The sequence below is a fragment of the Pseudorasbora parva genome, chromosome 18 (genome assembly GCF_024679245.1).
Source record: "Pseudorasbora parva isolate DD20220531a chromosome 18, ASM2467924v1, whole genome shotgun sequence".
In the NCBI taxonomy this organism is placed as follows: Eukaryota; Metazoa; Chordata; class Actinopteri; order Cypriniformes; family Gobionidae; genus Pseudorasbora; species Pseudorasbora parva.
The window spans coordinates 13663843-13678877 of NC_090189.1; the positions used below are offsets into that span (position 1 = coordinate 13663843).

The window sequence follows — 15035 nt, forward strand, 5'->3', positions numbered from 1 at the left end:
TCTCCTTTTTAATCCGCTTAGAAAAGTGCCACGTTTTATTTTGTGTCACCATACTTGATCGTTCAACTATTCGTGTAACTGTATTTAAATAGGGAAAACGTGGAGGTGTTTGGTCGCTTCTAACTTGATTTCTGTTTGGTACCATAGTGAATGAACTGATAAGTGCACGCACTGAGACGAGAGAGAAATGTGTCAACTCGTTTTAGTAAAGGGAATAACATATTTTACTATGAAAAAGTGGTGAAGTATCCCTTTAAGAAGAAAAAAACGAACTAAACAAACGTGTGACAAGATAAAGATTACAAGTTTTCTAAAGCGATATCAAGTCCAGTCATCATAGCCTACATTTTTTTCTAGCTTTGTTGTCCTGTCTCTTTACCCATATTTTCATATATATTTACTTATTTTACACCATAGCCTATTGCATATTTTATGTTTAACCTAAGTTTAACAATGTTATACTTGCTCTGAGATTTAATCCAAAAGAGTTGAAAATCAGTTTGAAAAATCCTGTAATATCAATTAATTCATGAATTGACCTGAACGCCATATTTGTCAGTGATTATAGCCCATATCTGATATACTCCTGTATATGATGGTGTTGAATACTTTTGATAAACATAATGAATTTTTAGGAAAATCATGCATGCATCAATGCTTATAAATATTTAGCTCAGCTAATCTTCAGATATAAGATATAAACTCAAGAGTTACACTGATTACAGTATTTATTATGTCTATTTATGTTTTATAGCCTAGTTTAACAAAGCGCGCGGCAACACGTCGCATTTTTTTGTGAAGCCTGAAATCATAAAGGAAGGAATTTTTTTTTTTTTTTTTTTTTTTTTTTTGCGAGACAATATCACTCGAGGTTATATGATTTACACTTGGATGTGTAGTTTGTAGTTTCCAAATTACAAAATCACACAGGCAAGTAGCTTAATGAAAGAGAATATTTGCCTTTAGTTAACTGTAGCTAAGCTTTTCATTTGAAGAGACAGAATAAACAAAATGAATTAAAGCTTGAAGACCTGTGATCTGGGTCTTCTAAATTTGGGAAAGTACAGCAACCTTGAGTACAGCAAACTCAGATTTGTTTAACTATTAAACCACTGCAACATCTACAAAGACTTTCATATTTTCGAAACCGTTGTCCATTTATTTCCGTTTCTTCCACCACTTTATATCACTTTAGTGTTTTAGTTCTCAATACCAAACATAAATCTTCACATACACAAAAATCAGATTGTGCCCAAAACCTTTATTTTGAAAAATATGCAATTTACTGAAGAAAGGCGTGGCCGAATCTTGTGTCCTGCTTCACATCGTGCTCGGTCTCGGCTTGGTAGGAGGACTGTGGGAAACACTAGCATCACTCCGCTGACGGGAGTGGGGAAACTGAGATTTTTTTTAAAAAGATCAACTCGTTTATTAAATTTTCTGTCATGATTCTGTTAACTTGCATTCATTCGGATATATCATAGGAAGTTCTCCGAGGAGCGCAAGGTAAAATGTCATTTAAGTTGTCTTCTCCTCGATCGATCTCGCTTATTCTTCTGAATTGTGTCCCAGTTGGATCGTGGTCAGTTGTGGCAGGAAAGTGTGATTTAGGCCCACCGGGAGAATTTAAAACTTTTTTTTTTTTCATATATGGCAATATAACAATGTATCCTGCCGGTGAGTCTTCGTTTGATGTCATCAGTTAAATAGTTGCAGTTTTCAGCTTTGACAAGTTTATGTCTTGATGGAAATAATGTTGCCAGATGAGTCATAACTTGTGTGTATGTTGTGAATTGTATCCTATCAGCTGGCAATCTCAGTCCATCAATGCAGTAGCCTAAACAATTTTGTTTTAAAGCCACACATTTTTATAGTAAGATTTATTATGTTTGACAAACTACGTAGCCTATTGTCATCCACTTTAATTAAGTGGTGATTTTGTCGGAGGACCTCTGTCAAATGGCATCCTATTGATTTAATCATGAATACTTATATAACTAATACAATTGATGCATTAATAACATTTACTGTGCCATTCTATGCAATGCTGAATATTTTACGTGTATAGCATGTTACAATACAGGACATGTCATATCTCTCTCTCTCTCTCTCTCTCTCTCTCTCTCTCTCTCTCTCTCTCTCTCTCTCTCTATATATATATATATATATATATATATATATATATATATATATATATATATATATATATATATATATATATATATATATATATATATATATTCTTTTCTACACCTATATATATATTCTTTTCTACACCTATATAGAGTTAATAAGAAGTCTGTATCAAAGGTTAGAGTCAAAATGTGTCATTTATGGCAAGAGGATTTCCTTTGATGTTGTTTGGAATATTCTCTACTGAGCCTATGGCATCCATAGCTTTTTCCCATGAAGGCATTTGATGAGCTGGTTTGAATTGATTCTAGCAGGCAACAGCACATTCCAGCCAACCCAACGCCCCCAAACATCCAAAGCATTTGGGAAGTGCTTCAGGGTAATGGCAAACCCTCATTTTGCCTAAGGTTGTAAAAAGATTGATAACAGTAGGAATAATCTTATTACTCCTTTGAATGGCTTTATTTACTGAGCAAAGTACTGTGTAAAATGTACTGAAAGGGATAGTTAACCCAAAATTGAATGTTCAGTCATCATTTACTCACCCTTGTGTTGTTCCAAACCTGTATGAATTTTTTATGAATGTTTCTTCTGTGGGACACAAAAGAAGATATTTTGAGGAATGTCGAAAAACAAATAGTTGATGTGCCCCATTGGCTTCTATAGTATTTTTTTCATACCATGGAAATCAGTTGGGCCCATCAATGGTTTGGTTATCCTATTCCTCAAAGTACCTTTTGTGTTCAGCAGAATAAAGAAATTAATATAGATTTGGAACAACTTGAGGATGAGTAAATGAGGACAGAATGTTCATTTTTGGGCGAACTTTCACTTGCATTTCCTTTCTATTTTTAGGAGAAAGGCACCTGAGGAATATTTTCTGTAAGAGATTCATGTCACTTTTATTTCATATTTAGAACTCAACACTCAGCAGTGATTGGTTAATCATGCATTTTAAGTTGTTTAAGTGTCAGTTAACGGGTTTAACTCAAAATATGTTGGCCATTTGCTAAGCCTTTTTTTTTTTTAAAGTCAACAAGAAATCAAAACCCACCTTATCTGCTTTTAGAAAAACTGTTCCTCGTCTTATAGTTATATTCATCAGTATATGTTATTCTAAAAAAAAGGTTTGCCTTTATTTACATTAAGTGCTGGTCATATAATTCCATTTAAAAAGGGAAACTTGTATATTACGTATATTAATTCATTACACACTGATATATTTCAAATGTTTATTTCTTTTAATTTTAAGGATTATTTATAATTGACAACTTAAGAAAAATCCTAAATTCAGTATCTCAGAAAATTAGTTATAATATTACCAATAGAATAAGACCAATACAAAGAAAGGATTTTTAGACATCTTGGCCAAATGAAAAGTATGAACATGAAAAGTATGAGCATGTACAGCACTCAATACTCAGTTGGGGCTCCTTTTGCCTGAATTACTGTAGCAATGCGGTGTGGCATGGAGTCGATCAGTCTGTGGCACTGCTCAGGTGTTATGAGAGCCCAGGTTGCTCTGATAGTGGCCTTCAGCTCTTCTGCATTGTTGGGTCTGGAATATCACATCTTCCTCTTCACAGTAACCCATAGATTTTCTATGGGGTGAAGGTCAGGTGAGTTTTCTGGCCAATTAAGAACAGGGATACCATGGTCCTTAAACCAGGTACTGGTTGCTTTGGCACTGTGTGAAGGTGCCAAGTTCTGTTGGAAAATGAAACCTGTTTCTCCATAAAGTTGGTCAGCAGCAGGAAGCATGGAGTGCTCTAAACTTCTTGGTATATAGCTGCGTTGATCTTGGACCTTAGAAAACACCAACACCAGCAGATGACATGGCACCCCAAACCATCACGGACTGTGGAAACTTTACACTGGACCTCAAACAACGTGGATTGTGTGCCTCTCCTCTCTTCTTCCAGACTCTGGGACCCTGATTTCCAAAGGAAATGCAAAATTTACTTTCACCAGAGAACATAACTTTGGACCACTCAGCAGTCCTTTTTGTCTTTAGGCCAGGCAAGACATTTTGACGCTGTCTGTTGTTCAAGAGTGGCTTGACACAAGAAATGCGCCAGCTGAAATCCATGTCTTGCATATGTCTGTGTGTAGTGGTTCTTGAAGGACTGACTTAAATCTCCCCTACATTTTTGTATTTTTCTACCAAATCTTTTCTTTCCCTTCACCTCTTTATTAGAGAGAATAGAGGCGACTATGTGTCAAATTTGATTGATTGATGGGGTCATAAAAATTCCATAACCCCCCTCCTTCCCCCCCTCCCTCCCACCGGACTGGACACCTGTTCCTGGACACAATTTCCGGACACCTGTTTTATGACTATCAGTTTGACCATCTGTTTTCTTACCACCCTCCTCCTCCTATACACCCCCCTTTCAAAGGAATTTATGACTGTTTTTGTAACTTTGTGTGTGTGTGTTTTCGTAACTGTTTGAAAACAATCAAAGAATGTTTCAAATGTACTCTTGAGTGGGGTTTTGGCATAGGAATAGCAGTGACAAGTATAAGATCATGGAAATCAGTTTTTATTAAACAAAGATTGTATTTCACATACATTTTAGATGTTTTTAGATGTTTTTAAAAAACGTCTCTGTTAAATACAAGGGTATGGTATGTTTAAAGATAAAGACAAGTTAAAGTTTGTTTTTCTCTTTGACATACATACAGCTTGTTAAAAAAGTCAATGTTCAATCATTTTAAAAAGTAAATATAAAGACAAGTTATAGAGTAGGTTCAAAAAGGTATATGTATTAAACATATCAAAGAAAGAAAGTACGAATAATGTTATTTCACTTACACGAGTTTTCTTTAGGAAAAAAACAATGTTTTCTTATGGAGCTTGGTGTAAAAGCGTCCTCTCTCTCCGATGGCAGAAGCGGAATGAGCTGTGGGAGCGTGTGTAAAGACACACCCCCAGTCTCCGCCCCCAACACGCCCATCGGCGCTGGAGAATGCACCTGCTCCCCCCACACTCCTTGCGGTGTGTGTTTAAAAGGCCGGGGCAATTCAGCAGTCTATCTAAACACAGAAAGCAGCTTGTGTTTTTATTTTTGTTTTCAAATAGAAAACTATTCTGTAACAATGGCTGAAGCATCTGCACCTAAAACTCCAGAGAGAACCGTTGTCGAGTCTATGGATCATCTATCTTTAGCCCCGAGAAAGAAACACGGGCCTTGCCTATCCAGGTTTCTCCATGAACCGCTGGATAATGTCAAATACGATTTTCATTTGACGGGCACTCGTGTGTGTAGTTACAATTTTAACAAAAACGCACGAGAGGTTAGGTTGATCAATATCGACAACGATGATAGATACACGGCGAATACACCGGATGACCCAAAACTGGTTTTCACAGAAAAGGAATGGATTCTATTTTATACACAAGTGTGGCGCGATTTGAAAGACGGAGGAGACGAGCCCCTGTTTATAGCCGAGTGGAACGGGTTGACGGGGACGAGATTCAGACTGCTCGGAGATCATGTTAACAAACACCCCGAAGATTATGTGTACATACTCGGAAGCGATTTTGGAAAGGAACTGCCGGAGCGTACGTGGCCCATATCTGAGGCGGATCATTTGAAATACTATCGCATTAAATTTATGTTTCAGTGGAAAGACGTACCTGTGCTGGAAGATGTATTTTTTAAAATAGACAGGATGTTTAAGTGGTGTGAAGCGTTTGATCGCTACAACAACGTCAAAGTGAAGCTATTTCACCCTGAATGGTGCGTTCCTAGTAGGCGTGGTGTTCATGTAGCCCCACCCACATTCTACAAACATTAAATATCTGCCGCAGAAGAAGCCTCTACAGCATTCAAGCATCATGTCTCAAGAAAACGAAGCTACACCTCTCAACACCGAACAACTTTCATTGTCTACAGATGGATGTCATCACCAAAAATGCAACACCTGGCTGACTACGCTCTGCACAGAACTGGGTTTTAATAATCTGGCATTCCTCGCAAACTATTCTCCCCCAGGACCCCTCGCTGGGGTTCCCGATGAGGATAGTGTGGATGGCTGCATTGGTGTAACGGGGCACAGAATCATTAAGGCCGTCGTTACAGTCCTTCTGGAACACCTGATCGATAAACGAATGAAAAAGGAATGTGCAGGCTGCGAAGTGGATCACCCGTCGCAAACAAGACACTCATGTCTGTTTGAACCTGCTCCCTATTATTTTTACGGCTGTTACGACGAGATCAGTCAAAAACTGCTTAAGCCCGAGCTAAAAAACATTTTAGCAAATACGCTGAAGCCGTTCGGTCTAACACCTCATCTGCAAAGAATCCAAGGTACTGTTGAATCTGTCTTGTGCGATCTAAGAGATGAGATCTACATTGTGGAAGAACTGGCCTCTATGAGGCAGAAGCTTGTGGATGAAAGCTGCGAGGAAGTGATTTACAACGCCGTTGACAACTGGAAGTTAGCCGCCGAGGCTGCTGCTGCCGTTGTTGATTCTACCTGCTGATCCTGCAATGGGAAACCTTCTCTGCTCTAACTGCCTGTCTGAATATTTCTTTAAACAACGGGTCAGGTGTGAAATATCAAATTTGCTGTACAAGATTGTTAATGTAACAGACAGTGATGTGTGTAGACGATTAGTGAAATTAAAGATCCAAATGAATGTTGTGAGGAGATTGTCAAACGAATGGGGCGATATGATAAACATGGCTATTGGCTGCAATGGTATACCATGTACAACTATAACAAATATTCTCGAAATGATGCCTGAATGTAAAGAATCCTTTAAAATAGGCAACATATTATGTCTTTGTACTTATGTGACTGATGTATGTGTAATACTGATGACAAGAAATGAACCTGACGATGTATGTAAAATTATAGATACATTGGTTGATTACATGTTAGTGAAAAATTATGCAACGTGTGTGAATTTTCTTTTTTATTTGGACGAGATATAATTTGTCCTTGTAAAACATGTACTTTTTATATATTCTGAAATAAAAATTTGTATGTCACCGTTCATCTGATCATTATTTTGTGAAACGCAGAGAGAGATAGACGACATGTCTGAGCTCATGAAAAAAATATATTACAATCCATCAAGCCCAGGCGCTTTTGGTGGTAAACAAAGATTAAAGCAAACAATATTACAAGAATATGGTATACGTCTGAAAGATAAGGATGTGACCGACTGGCTGTCCAGTCAAGATACCTATACATTACATCGGACGGCCCCTATAAAATATAAGCGAAACAGAGTTGTAGTGTACGGAAAAGATGTACAGTTTCAAGCGGATCTGGTCGATATGTCTGCTTATTCAAAAGATAACGATAACATTAAATTCTTACTAACGTGTATAGATGTATTTAGCAAATATGCATGGGTGCGACCGTTGAAGAATAAGACGGGACAGGAGGTGACTAAAGCGTTTGAATCGATATTAAAAGAGCAGCGGGTGCCAGAAAAGCTCCAAACGGATCAGGGAAAGGAATTCCTCAATAAACATTTTCAGCAATTAACAAAAAAGTATAACATACATCATTTTACCACAGCCAGTGATTTAAAAGCTTGTGTGGTCGAGAGGTTTAACAGGACTCTAAAAGGCCGCATGTGGAGATATTTAACGGCCGTCAACTCTACACGCTACTGCGACATCTTACAAGATCTAGCCGACGGGTATAACTGCAGTTATCATAAATCCATACGAATGAGACCAATTGATGTTCATAAAGAAAATGAAACAACCGTATTCAACAACTTGTACGGAAAGCTCCGTAAAGAGACACCTGTCTTTGCTTATAAGATAGGCGATGTTGTTAGAGTGTCTAAAGTCAGAAATATATTCTCTAAAGGATATGAACAGAATTACACAGAGGAGTACTTTACTATAGTAGCGTGTATACCCCGACAGCCACCGGTATACAAGATACAAGACTACGATGGAGAGGTTATTGATGGGTGTTTTTATGAAGAGGAACTACAGAAAATTATTGTGAGTGATGATAAATCATTCAAAATAGAAAAGATTTTAGATAGACGTCGTAGGGGTAAAACTATGCAGGTTCTTGTAAAGTGGTATGGCTGGGGACCAAAATTTAACTCCTGGGTATCTGAAAAGGAGGTGGTGAACTTACAGAAGCCCTTAAAGGCTTAGGGTTTGTAAGACACCTGTCATTTAAGGAGAAAAAAATTATTCATCATGATCGAAGAGGGTTTCTACATTACATTACCGTGCAATGCATCGAGGGTCGTCTACCCAGAAAACAGAATATCTAATTACAGAACCCGACTGGGAAAAACTATAAATCTGAAGGGGCCGTGGGAAGTGGCTCTAGCTGAATTTGAATATCCCATATCATGGCATACGTTTAATGAAGAGGACGCTTCCTTTATTATCAACTGTGACCAAAAGCTGCTACAGCCTGTTGCCGGGGAACATTTTAACGTTAGTGACGGTATTAATATACATATCGATAATAAGGCTCAAACTATACCCGTGCTGCGTAATAGTTTAAAGTCCGGATATTATGAGGATGTACCATTTTTGCTCCGGGAGATAAATGCGTCGCTACCTCCACAAACACATCTCGGGTACGATCATATAAGGAATAAGGTTTTTCTAAAATCCTCTCAAAGGATCTCATTAACATTTTATGGAAAACTGGCGGTCATCCTGGGGGTCCAGCCAGGGGTTTCTATAGAAACGAACCCTCACATCCATGAAGGTCAAGAACCCAGAGCTGTGACTATAGTATATGCACCGTACCAATCAGACATAAGGGGTGGATTTTACACGTTATATCTGTACACAGACATTATAGATTATCAATCGGTCGGTGACGTATTCGTTCCTTTATTAACAACCGTACATATAGACGGTGAGCCAAACAAGATAGTCAGTGTTAGATACGACAAGCCTCATTACGTACGTGTTAATAAAAGCACTATTACAGAGATTACAATTGAAGTGAAAGACGACCAAAATCAAGACGTACGGTTCACTTACGGAAAAGTAGTCGCCAAGCTTCACTTCAGACCTGTGAAACATCACCTGTTTTAAAATGGCTCATCTCACTCCATACAGACCCGATCCCGATCGATATGTTGAATATTATCGGAACCAGGCCGGTAGCGGTTTGCCGGGTTTTATTGGGTCGAACGCAATGTATGGTTCTGGAATCGGTGGAATTTTTAAAAGTTTTTTTCGTGCGGCCCTACCGTTCTTAAAAAGGGGATTCAGTATAGCTAAACCTCATTTAAAAACGGCTGCGAAAAATATATTCGGCGATGTTGTTACTACAGCTCTAACAAAGCCTTATAATAATAATAATAATAATGGACAGGACGGCAGTGGGTTGATGGTCATGACCCGTAAAAGCTATAGGCCCCCGGGGGTTCGGGTGAGAAGGGGGAGTGGCCGTCACGTGAAGAAGAAGACTAGAAGCACGAGCAGAAAACTCTCAGTTGCAAAGAGACCTCGGAGTCGTCGTGTGAAAAAATCTACAAGAACTAAAAGACGCACAAACACTATTTTCTAAAAGTATGGCGCTGTTACATTGCATGTCGGATGAATGTATTAAATCGGAATTAGACCTTTTTACAGTGCCTTTGACGCAAACGGCAATTGAAAAAAATACCTATGTGGAGGTTCCGCCCATTACGGCTATAACAGACAACTCTCCACTAGAGTTTTTCATAGCAGGTACTGGCGAGGATTACACAGATTTGAATAATACCCTGTTATATACACGAGTCAAAATCACAGGACCGGATGGCTCTAACATACCCGACGGTGCACCTGTCGGTCTGATAAATTATCCTGGAGCGTGTATATTTTCACAGGTTGACGTCTCTTTGGGGGACCGTCTGGTTTCACAAAGCTCCAATACTTACCCTTACAGGTGTATCGTGGAAGCGCTTATGAACTATGGAAAAGATACCCTGGAGAGCAACTTTTCACCCGGTCTTTTTTACAAAGATACGGCCGGTCATATGGACATCACAGATCCTGCAGGTGCAAACGCCGGTTTAACGAAGAGGGCCGCTTTCACAAACGCGAGCAACATCGTAGAATTATTAGCCCCAATCCATAGTGATATTTTCTTTCAGGAGAAATTACTGCTAAACGGTGTCGATATAAAGATTCGTATGACCAGGGCAAAAGATGAATTTTGTCTAATGAGGAGTGACGCTGTTGCTTATAAACTCAATATTTTATCAGCATCTCTTTTTGTGAAAAAAGTGACGGTTTCACCGGCAGTGCGTCTGGGCCACGCCCAAGCCCTTCTATCTACCACTGCAAAGTACCCCATAGAACGAGTGTGTGTAAAGAATTTTTCCATACCTGCTGGCTCACGAGTGTCTAATCAGGAAAATCTCTTTCTCGGGACACTACCGAAATCTATCATCGTGGCGATGACAGATAACTCTGCTTTTACAGGTGCATATGATAAAAACCCCTTTGCCTTTAGACATTTTTTTCTTGAATTTATGGTTCTATCGGTCGACGGAGTGAGCATCCCATCCCGTCCGCTCCAGCCGCAGTACGATAACGGGTCTGCTGTTAGAGAATTTTATCAGCTGGTCCTAGCGACAGGAAAACATCTCAAGAATCAATCAATGTCTATAGACCGCGAAGATTTCCTCAACGGCTACACACTCTATGCCTTTAACCTTAGCCCCGATGAAGGCTGTGGTCAGCATGTGTCTCTAATTAAAACAGGTAACATCAGATTAGAAGCACGGTTTCGAGAGCCTCTCAGACAGACCGTTAATATCATCATTTATTCGATCTTTGATTCTATCATCGAAATTTCCAACAGAAGACAGGTACATGCTGAATACTACTGAGTGAAATGAATACGATACAGCTGACAGGTGTCATGGAGAAAATCTCCTGTAACGCTCATTTTTTAGGAGTATTCCCATGTGATCACCTCCCCAAAGAGCCATTAATGGACTTACCATGCTATTTTATAGCAAACACCGACCCCGCAAACATGGCTGGCGAGCACTGGATTTGTGTATATCTAAACAAAGATGGAGTGGGATACTTTTTTGACAGTTTCGGCAACAAACCAGACGCGGAGTGCTTTCCATTATCCTTTCAAGACTTTCTAAAAAACAACTCTCGGCACGTTCAGTACTCTAACAAACAAGTTCAGGATTATGCATCTGATGTTTGTGGACAGCATTGTGTGTTTTTTCTGTATCACATATCAAGAGGTTGCAATTATGAGGATGTTATGAAGTTGTATAATGATGATTTAATTAAAAATGACTTAATGGTATCTCTTTTTGTGAAGAAATTGAAGCCTGGGTCATGCTGTGGTAAAACATTTAAGTGTGTCCAGTGTGTACAAACTGGAAAAATGTTTCAGATGATGTGTTAATCACTGCTGTGTGTTTGTGTGTGTATACCCATGTTTAACAAATAAAAAAGGATTCATAAAAACCTTTACATTTTCTTTTTCCTTTATTTATTGTCAGCATAAAAATATACATACATAAATGAGTGATCACAATCACATAATTATGGTATACATCATTTAAACAAAAGAACTAATAAATTAATAAATGACCATACACAGGCCTACAGACTTAAAAAGTCAACCACTGACTCGAGTCCAATAGAGGCGAATTAAATACATTTCCATCTGAAATATTACCTCGGAGGGGTGATGATGGAGGGGGGTACGGTTGTTTTCCAGACTTGTGTCTTTTCTTTTTAGACCTTATAGGTGAAGCAACTTCAATACCATCTATAGACGACTTGCTTTTAAAAGATTCAATCATACGTTTAACATGATGATTACTTATCGTCGAGAATGGTATGTTTAAACCAGCAAATGCCTCCAGAAATTCATGCCAGCCTACTGGTCTGCGATCATCACGTATCATATGAGGCCTTGTTATGCTTTTCAACAGATCAAGCATGTGTGATCCTGCAATGGGTTTTCCTTTAAACACAAATTCTCCAGAGTCTGTCCATGAGCACACATCCTTAGCTTTACCCATTTTATCTAGAATGTATTTGATATTTTTTAAACTCCTCTGAGGGACATTGTTTAACACTTCGTTCACAATTTCATCCTCTGCATTCACACTGTCACTGTTAGTGTCAGGCCTATTATGGCCCTCAGCCCCTGCTGTGTGCGCGTCACCGTAGCGTGAATCGGGTTGAGGTAATGTAAGGGTTAATGAGTTACTCTCAGCGTCGCCTTGTTTAACCAATGCCAGAAATCTTTGCAAAGCTTTAGTGTAAAGCTTAGCTTTTCCGTGTGCGTCCAGATCATTCCTCTGTAATATGTCTCTTATTGTTACGTCCAAGTTGTCCTCAACAACTTTATGAATTGTTTCACGGGGATACCCCGTTCGCAACTTATCCAGCTGATGTTTCGGTACGAGATACATTTTCTCGGCATACTCCATACTTTTTCACTATCTAGGCGTTATCAGACTGGTAATAAATGGTATGGCAACGCTCAAGAGTGGCAGTAGAAACCCCCCTCTTTGATTAATCATGCGTCTTTTTCTCTTAATGTTAATTTTCTTATTAGCTACGTATTTTATCTCAGTTTTCCTCTTTCTTAATCTTCTGTGTTGATTCGCTGTAAGAGGTATTATACCGTGAAGGACGTTAAGAGCAGCTTCGCATAGGGCCAATATGAATTCATCAGAGGCCGATTGTAAAATAAGTCGTCTTTGCTTGGGCGTACCTTTGTATAATAACTTTAAAAGAGGTAAATTTCTGGAGAGCCTCGAACTCATGGTGATATCTGCTTTGCTACTTTCTGCCCCTCTGTATGTATACCACTGGGTTGGATGAGAGCAAATCTGTTCTGAGCCTAAATCTTTCAGGCGTTTTTGCTTTATAATCTATTAGTAAATAACCATATGGCAATTTTGTAGCATCTTGATATGCCTCTATAAAGAATTTTGCTTCCCCGGGATACATCTGTCTCCCCAAAACACCGATTTGCTGTTTATCTCTAGGATTTTTAAAAATAATTAAATAATTTGCATTAAGACTTATAGTCCGGCTAGATCTCCCCTGAAAAAACAAGTTTTGAATTATTAATATTGTACTTATTGAATTGTGATGAGTATATTGCGTGAACGCTCGCTGAACTTCTGTATTAGAAGATGCATTATCCATAATATCATCAAGGATTAGCAATGATTTCTTATGGGGAGGGAATAAAAATTCATCATTCAGTGATTTTGGTATACCTTCAATAAATTTAATATCAAACACTTGCATCAATTCATCATATAGTGGCTGCCAACAGCTGTAAATGTATATAAAATTGTCAAATTTTACAGAACACATCTTTTCTGAATTATACATCAAAGTTTTTACAAAATAGGTTTTCCCGCTGTTACTCGGCCCTGACACCAGGGCTGAGAAGGGATGTTGCAGTCTAAAGTCAAAATCATCGGTTTCACACATGTTACAATGATTCAAAATATTACTAGAATCCATAAGGTATGGTTGTATAATCAGACAGGAGCACACGTTTGTTGTACACGACTCTGAAGCTTTTTACAATTGTTCTATTGTGAAGTGTGAATCTCCTCTTATCACGAACAATGGCATCTGTCTGCGCCAGCAGGCGCGATGTGTCACGTGATTCTACAAAACCACGGACCAGACCAATCAGACTCTGTAGGGACACTATTTGGGAATTCTCAGCAGTAAGCGTAATGCCTTTAGCTTTAAGACAAACATGCCCTTTCGCGGTTCGATACCCGTATGATTTTGGTCCTGAAGAGCAGAACTCCTGGATTAGATCATTTGGCTCTAATTCACTCGTAAGATCACCTAGGTATGGACCACATTCCGGAACCCAGTCCCCGTTTTTGGATATGAAAATGACAGAGTCTGTATCTGTATAAACAACACGCTCCCCTAATTTATCCAACAGCTCGTAAAGCTCCAAACGCGCGTACGCAGTTGTAAATGCTCCAATAAATACATTAACGTCACGTGTCAGGCACTCATCCTGCCCCGCATACGACCACTGTATCAAAGCAACCTTGTCAGATACGAAAGAAAAATGGTTTATCACACGCCCCGTACCAAAAATGTACTGCGCAAACTCTTCGGGCTCTGTCAAAAGCTCCGTAGACGGCTGATTTGGGCGTAATGCGAATCTTCCCCACAAAGAATTCAACATATATTTGGTTATAGTTCTTTTTGCCGGATTGTGTGCTATTTTTTCAATGTCAAGCGTAATCCCCTCTTTATCAAGATAATTCTTGATGTATGTCTGTTTGTCGTCGTCTGTGACTACGTGCGAGGGAAATCCTGATGCTTCCTGTTTGACTTTGAGAAATGTCTTCACGTAGCCACTGAATAAGCTGTCTGACGTCTGAGAAAAATGCCAGACTTCGTCTATTTTCACAACTACATAGCCGTGTTTAATAGCTCGCGCCAATTCAACACTGACCCAACAGCCGCGCAAAATTCTTTGCTCATCAGTGTGGTTACAGGGGATTGTCTGAATCTCGCCCTCAGCACACGTCCTACAGAGTGGAAACATTAATTTTTTCGCACATCTGTAAGGCAACACGGGGTGAAAGAGTTTTCGTGGAGGCAGCACTTCGGCCTTAATGAGTCCAAAATAATTCTCCACCGGCTCAAAATCCTTAAAAATAATTCTCGGGTGGCCGGTCGGATATGTTTTATGGGACTGTACGTAGGGGTAAAGTGAACAGAAGTCAAAATAATCAATGCGCTCTTCCTCTGTAATTTTGTGATAAAGTTTTATGGCATTCGTACGTCCACCAAATAACGCGTCCCGTGGCCTCAAGCGCTCGGGAGTGGTGTAAGAGGCCATAAAGGCCATAACACCCGGGTCACGTTGCTTTAAACGTTCCCATTCGCACTCCCATAAAGAGATCACACGTAAGG

General features: G+C 39.1%; 1 protein-coding gene across 1 annotated transcript in view; it reads left to right on the forward strand.

The window, feature by feature from the left end:
• Nucleotides 1-1324: 1324 nt before the first annotated feature.
• specc1lb (sperm antigen with calponin homology and coiled-coil domains 1-like b) overlaps nt 1325-15035 on the forward strand; it is a 67089-nt gene continuing 53378 nt past the window's right edge. The window contains exon 1 of the mRNA XM_067423435.1: nt 1325-1506. The gene's annotated coding sequence lies outside the window, so the exon portion shown is untranslated. The remainder of the gene's footprint in view (nt 1507-15035) is intronic.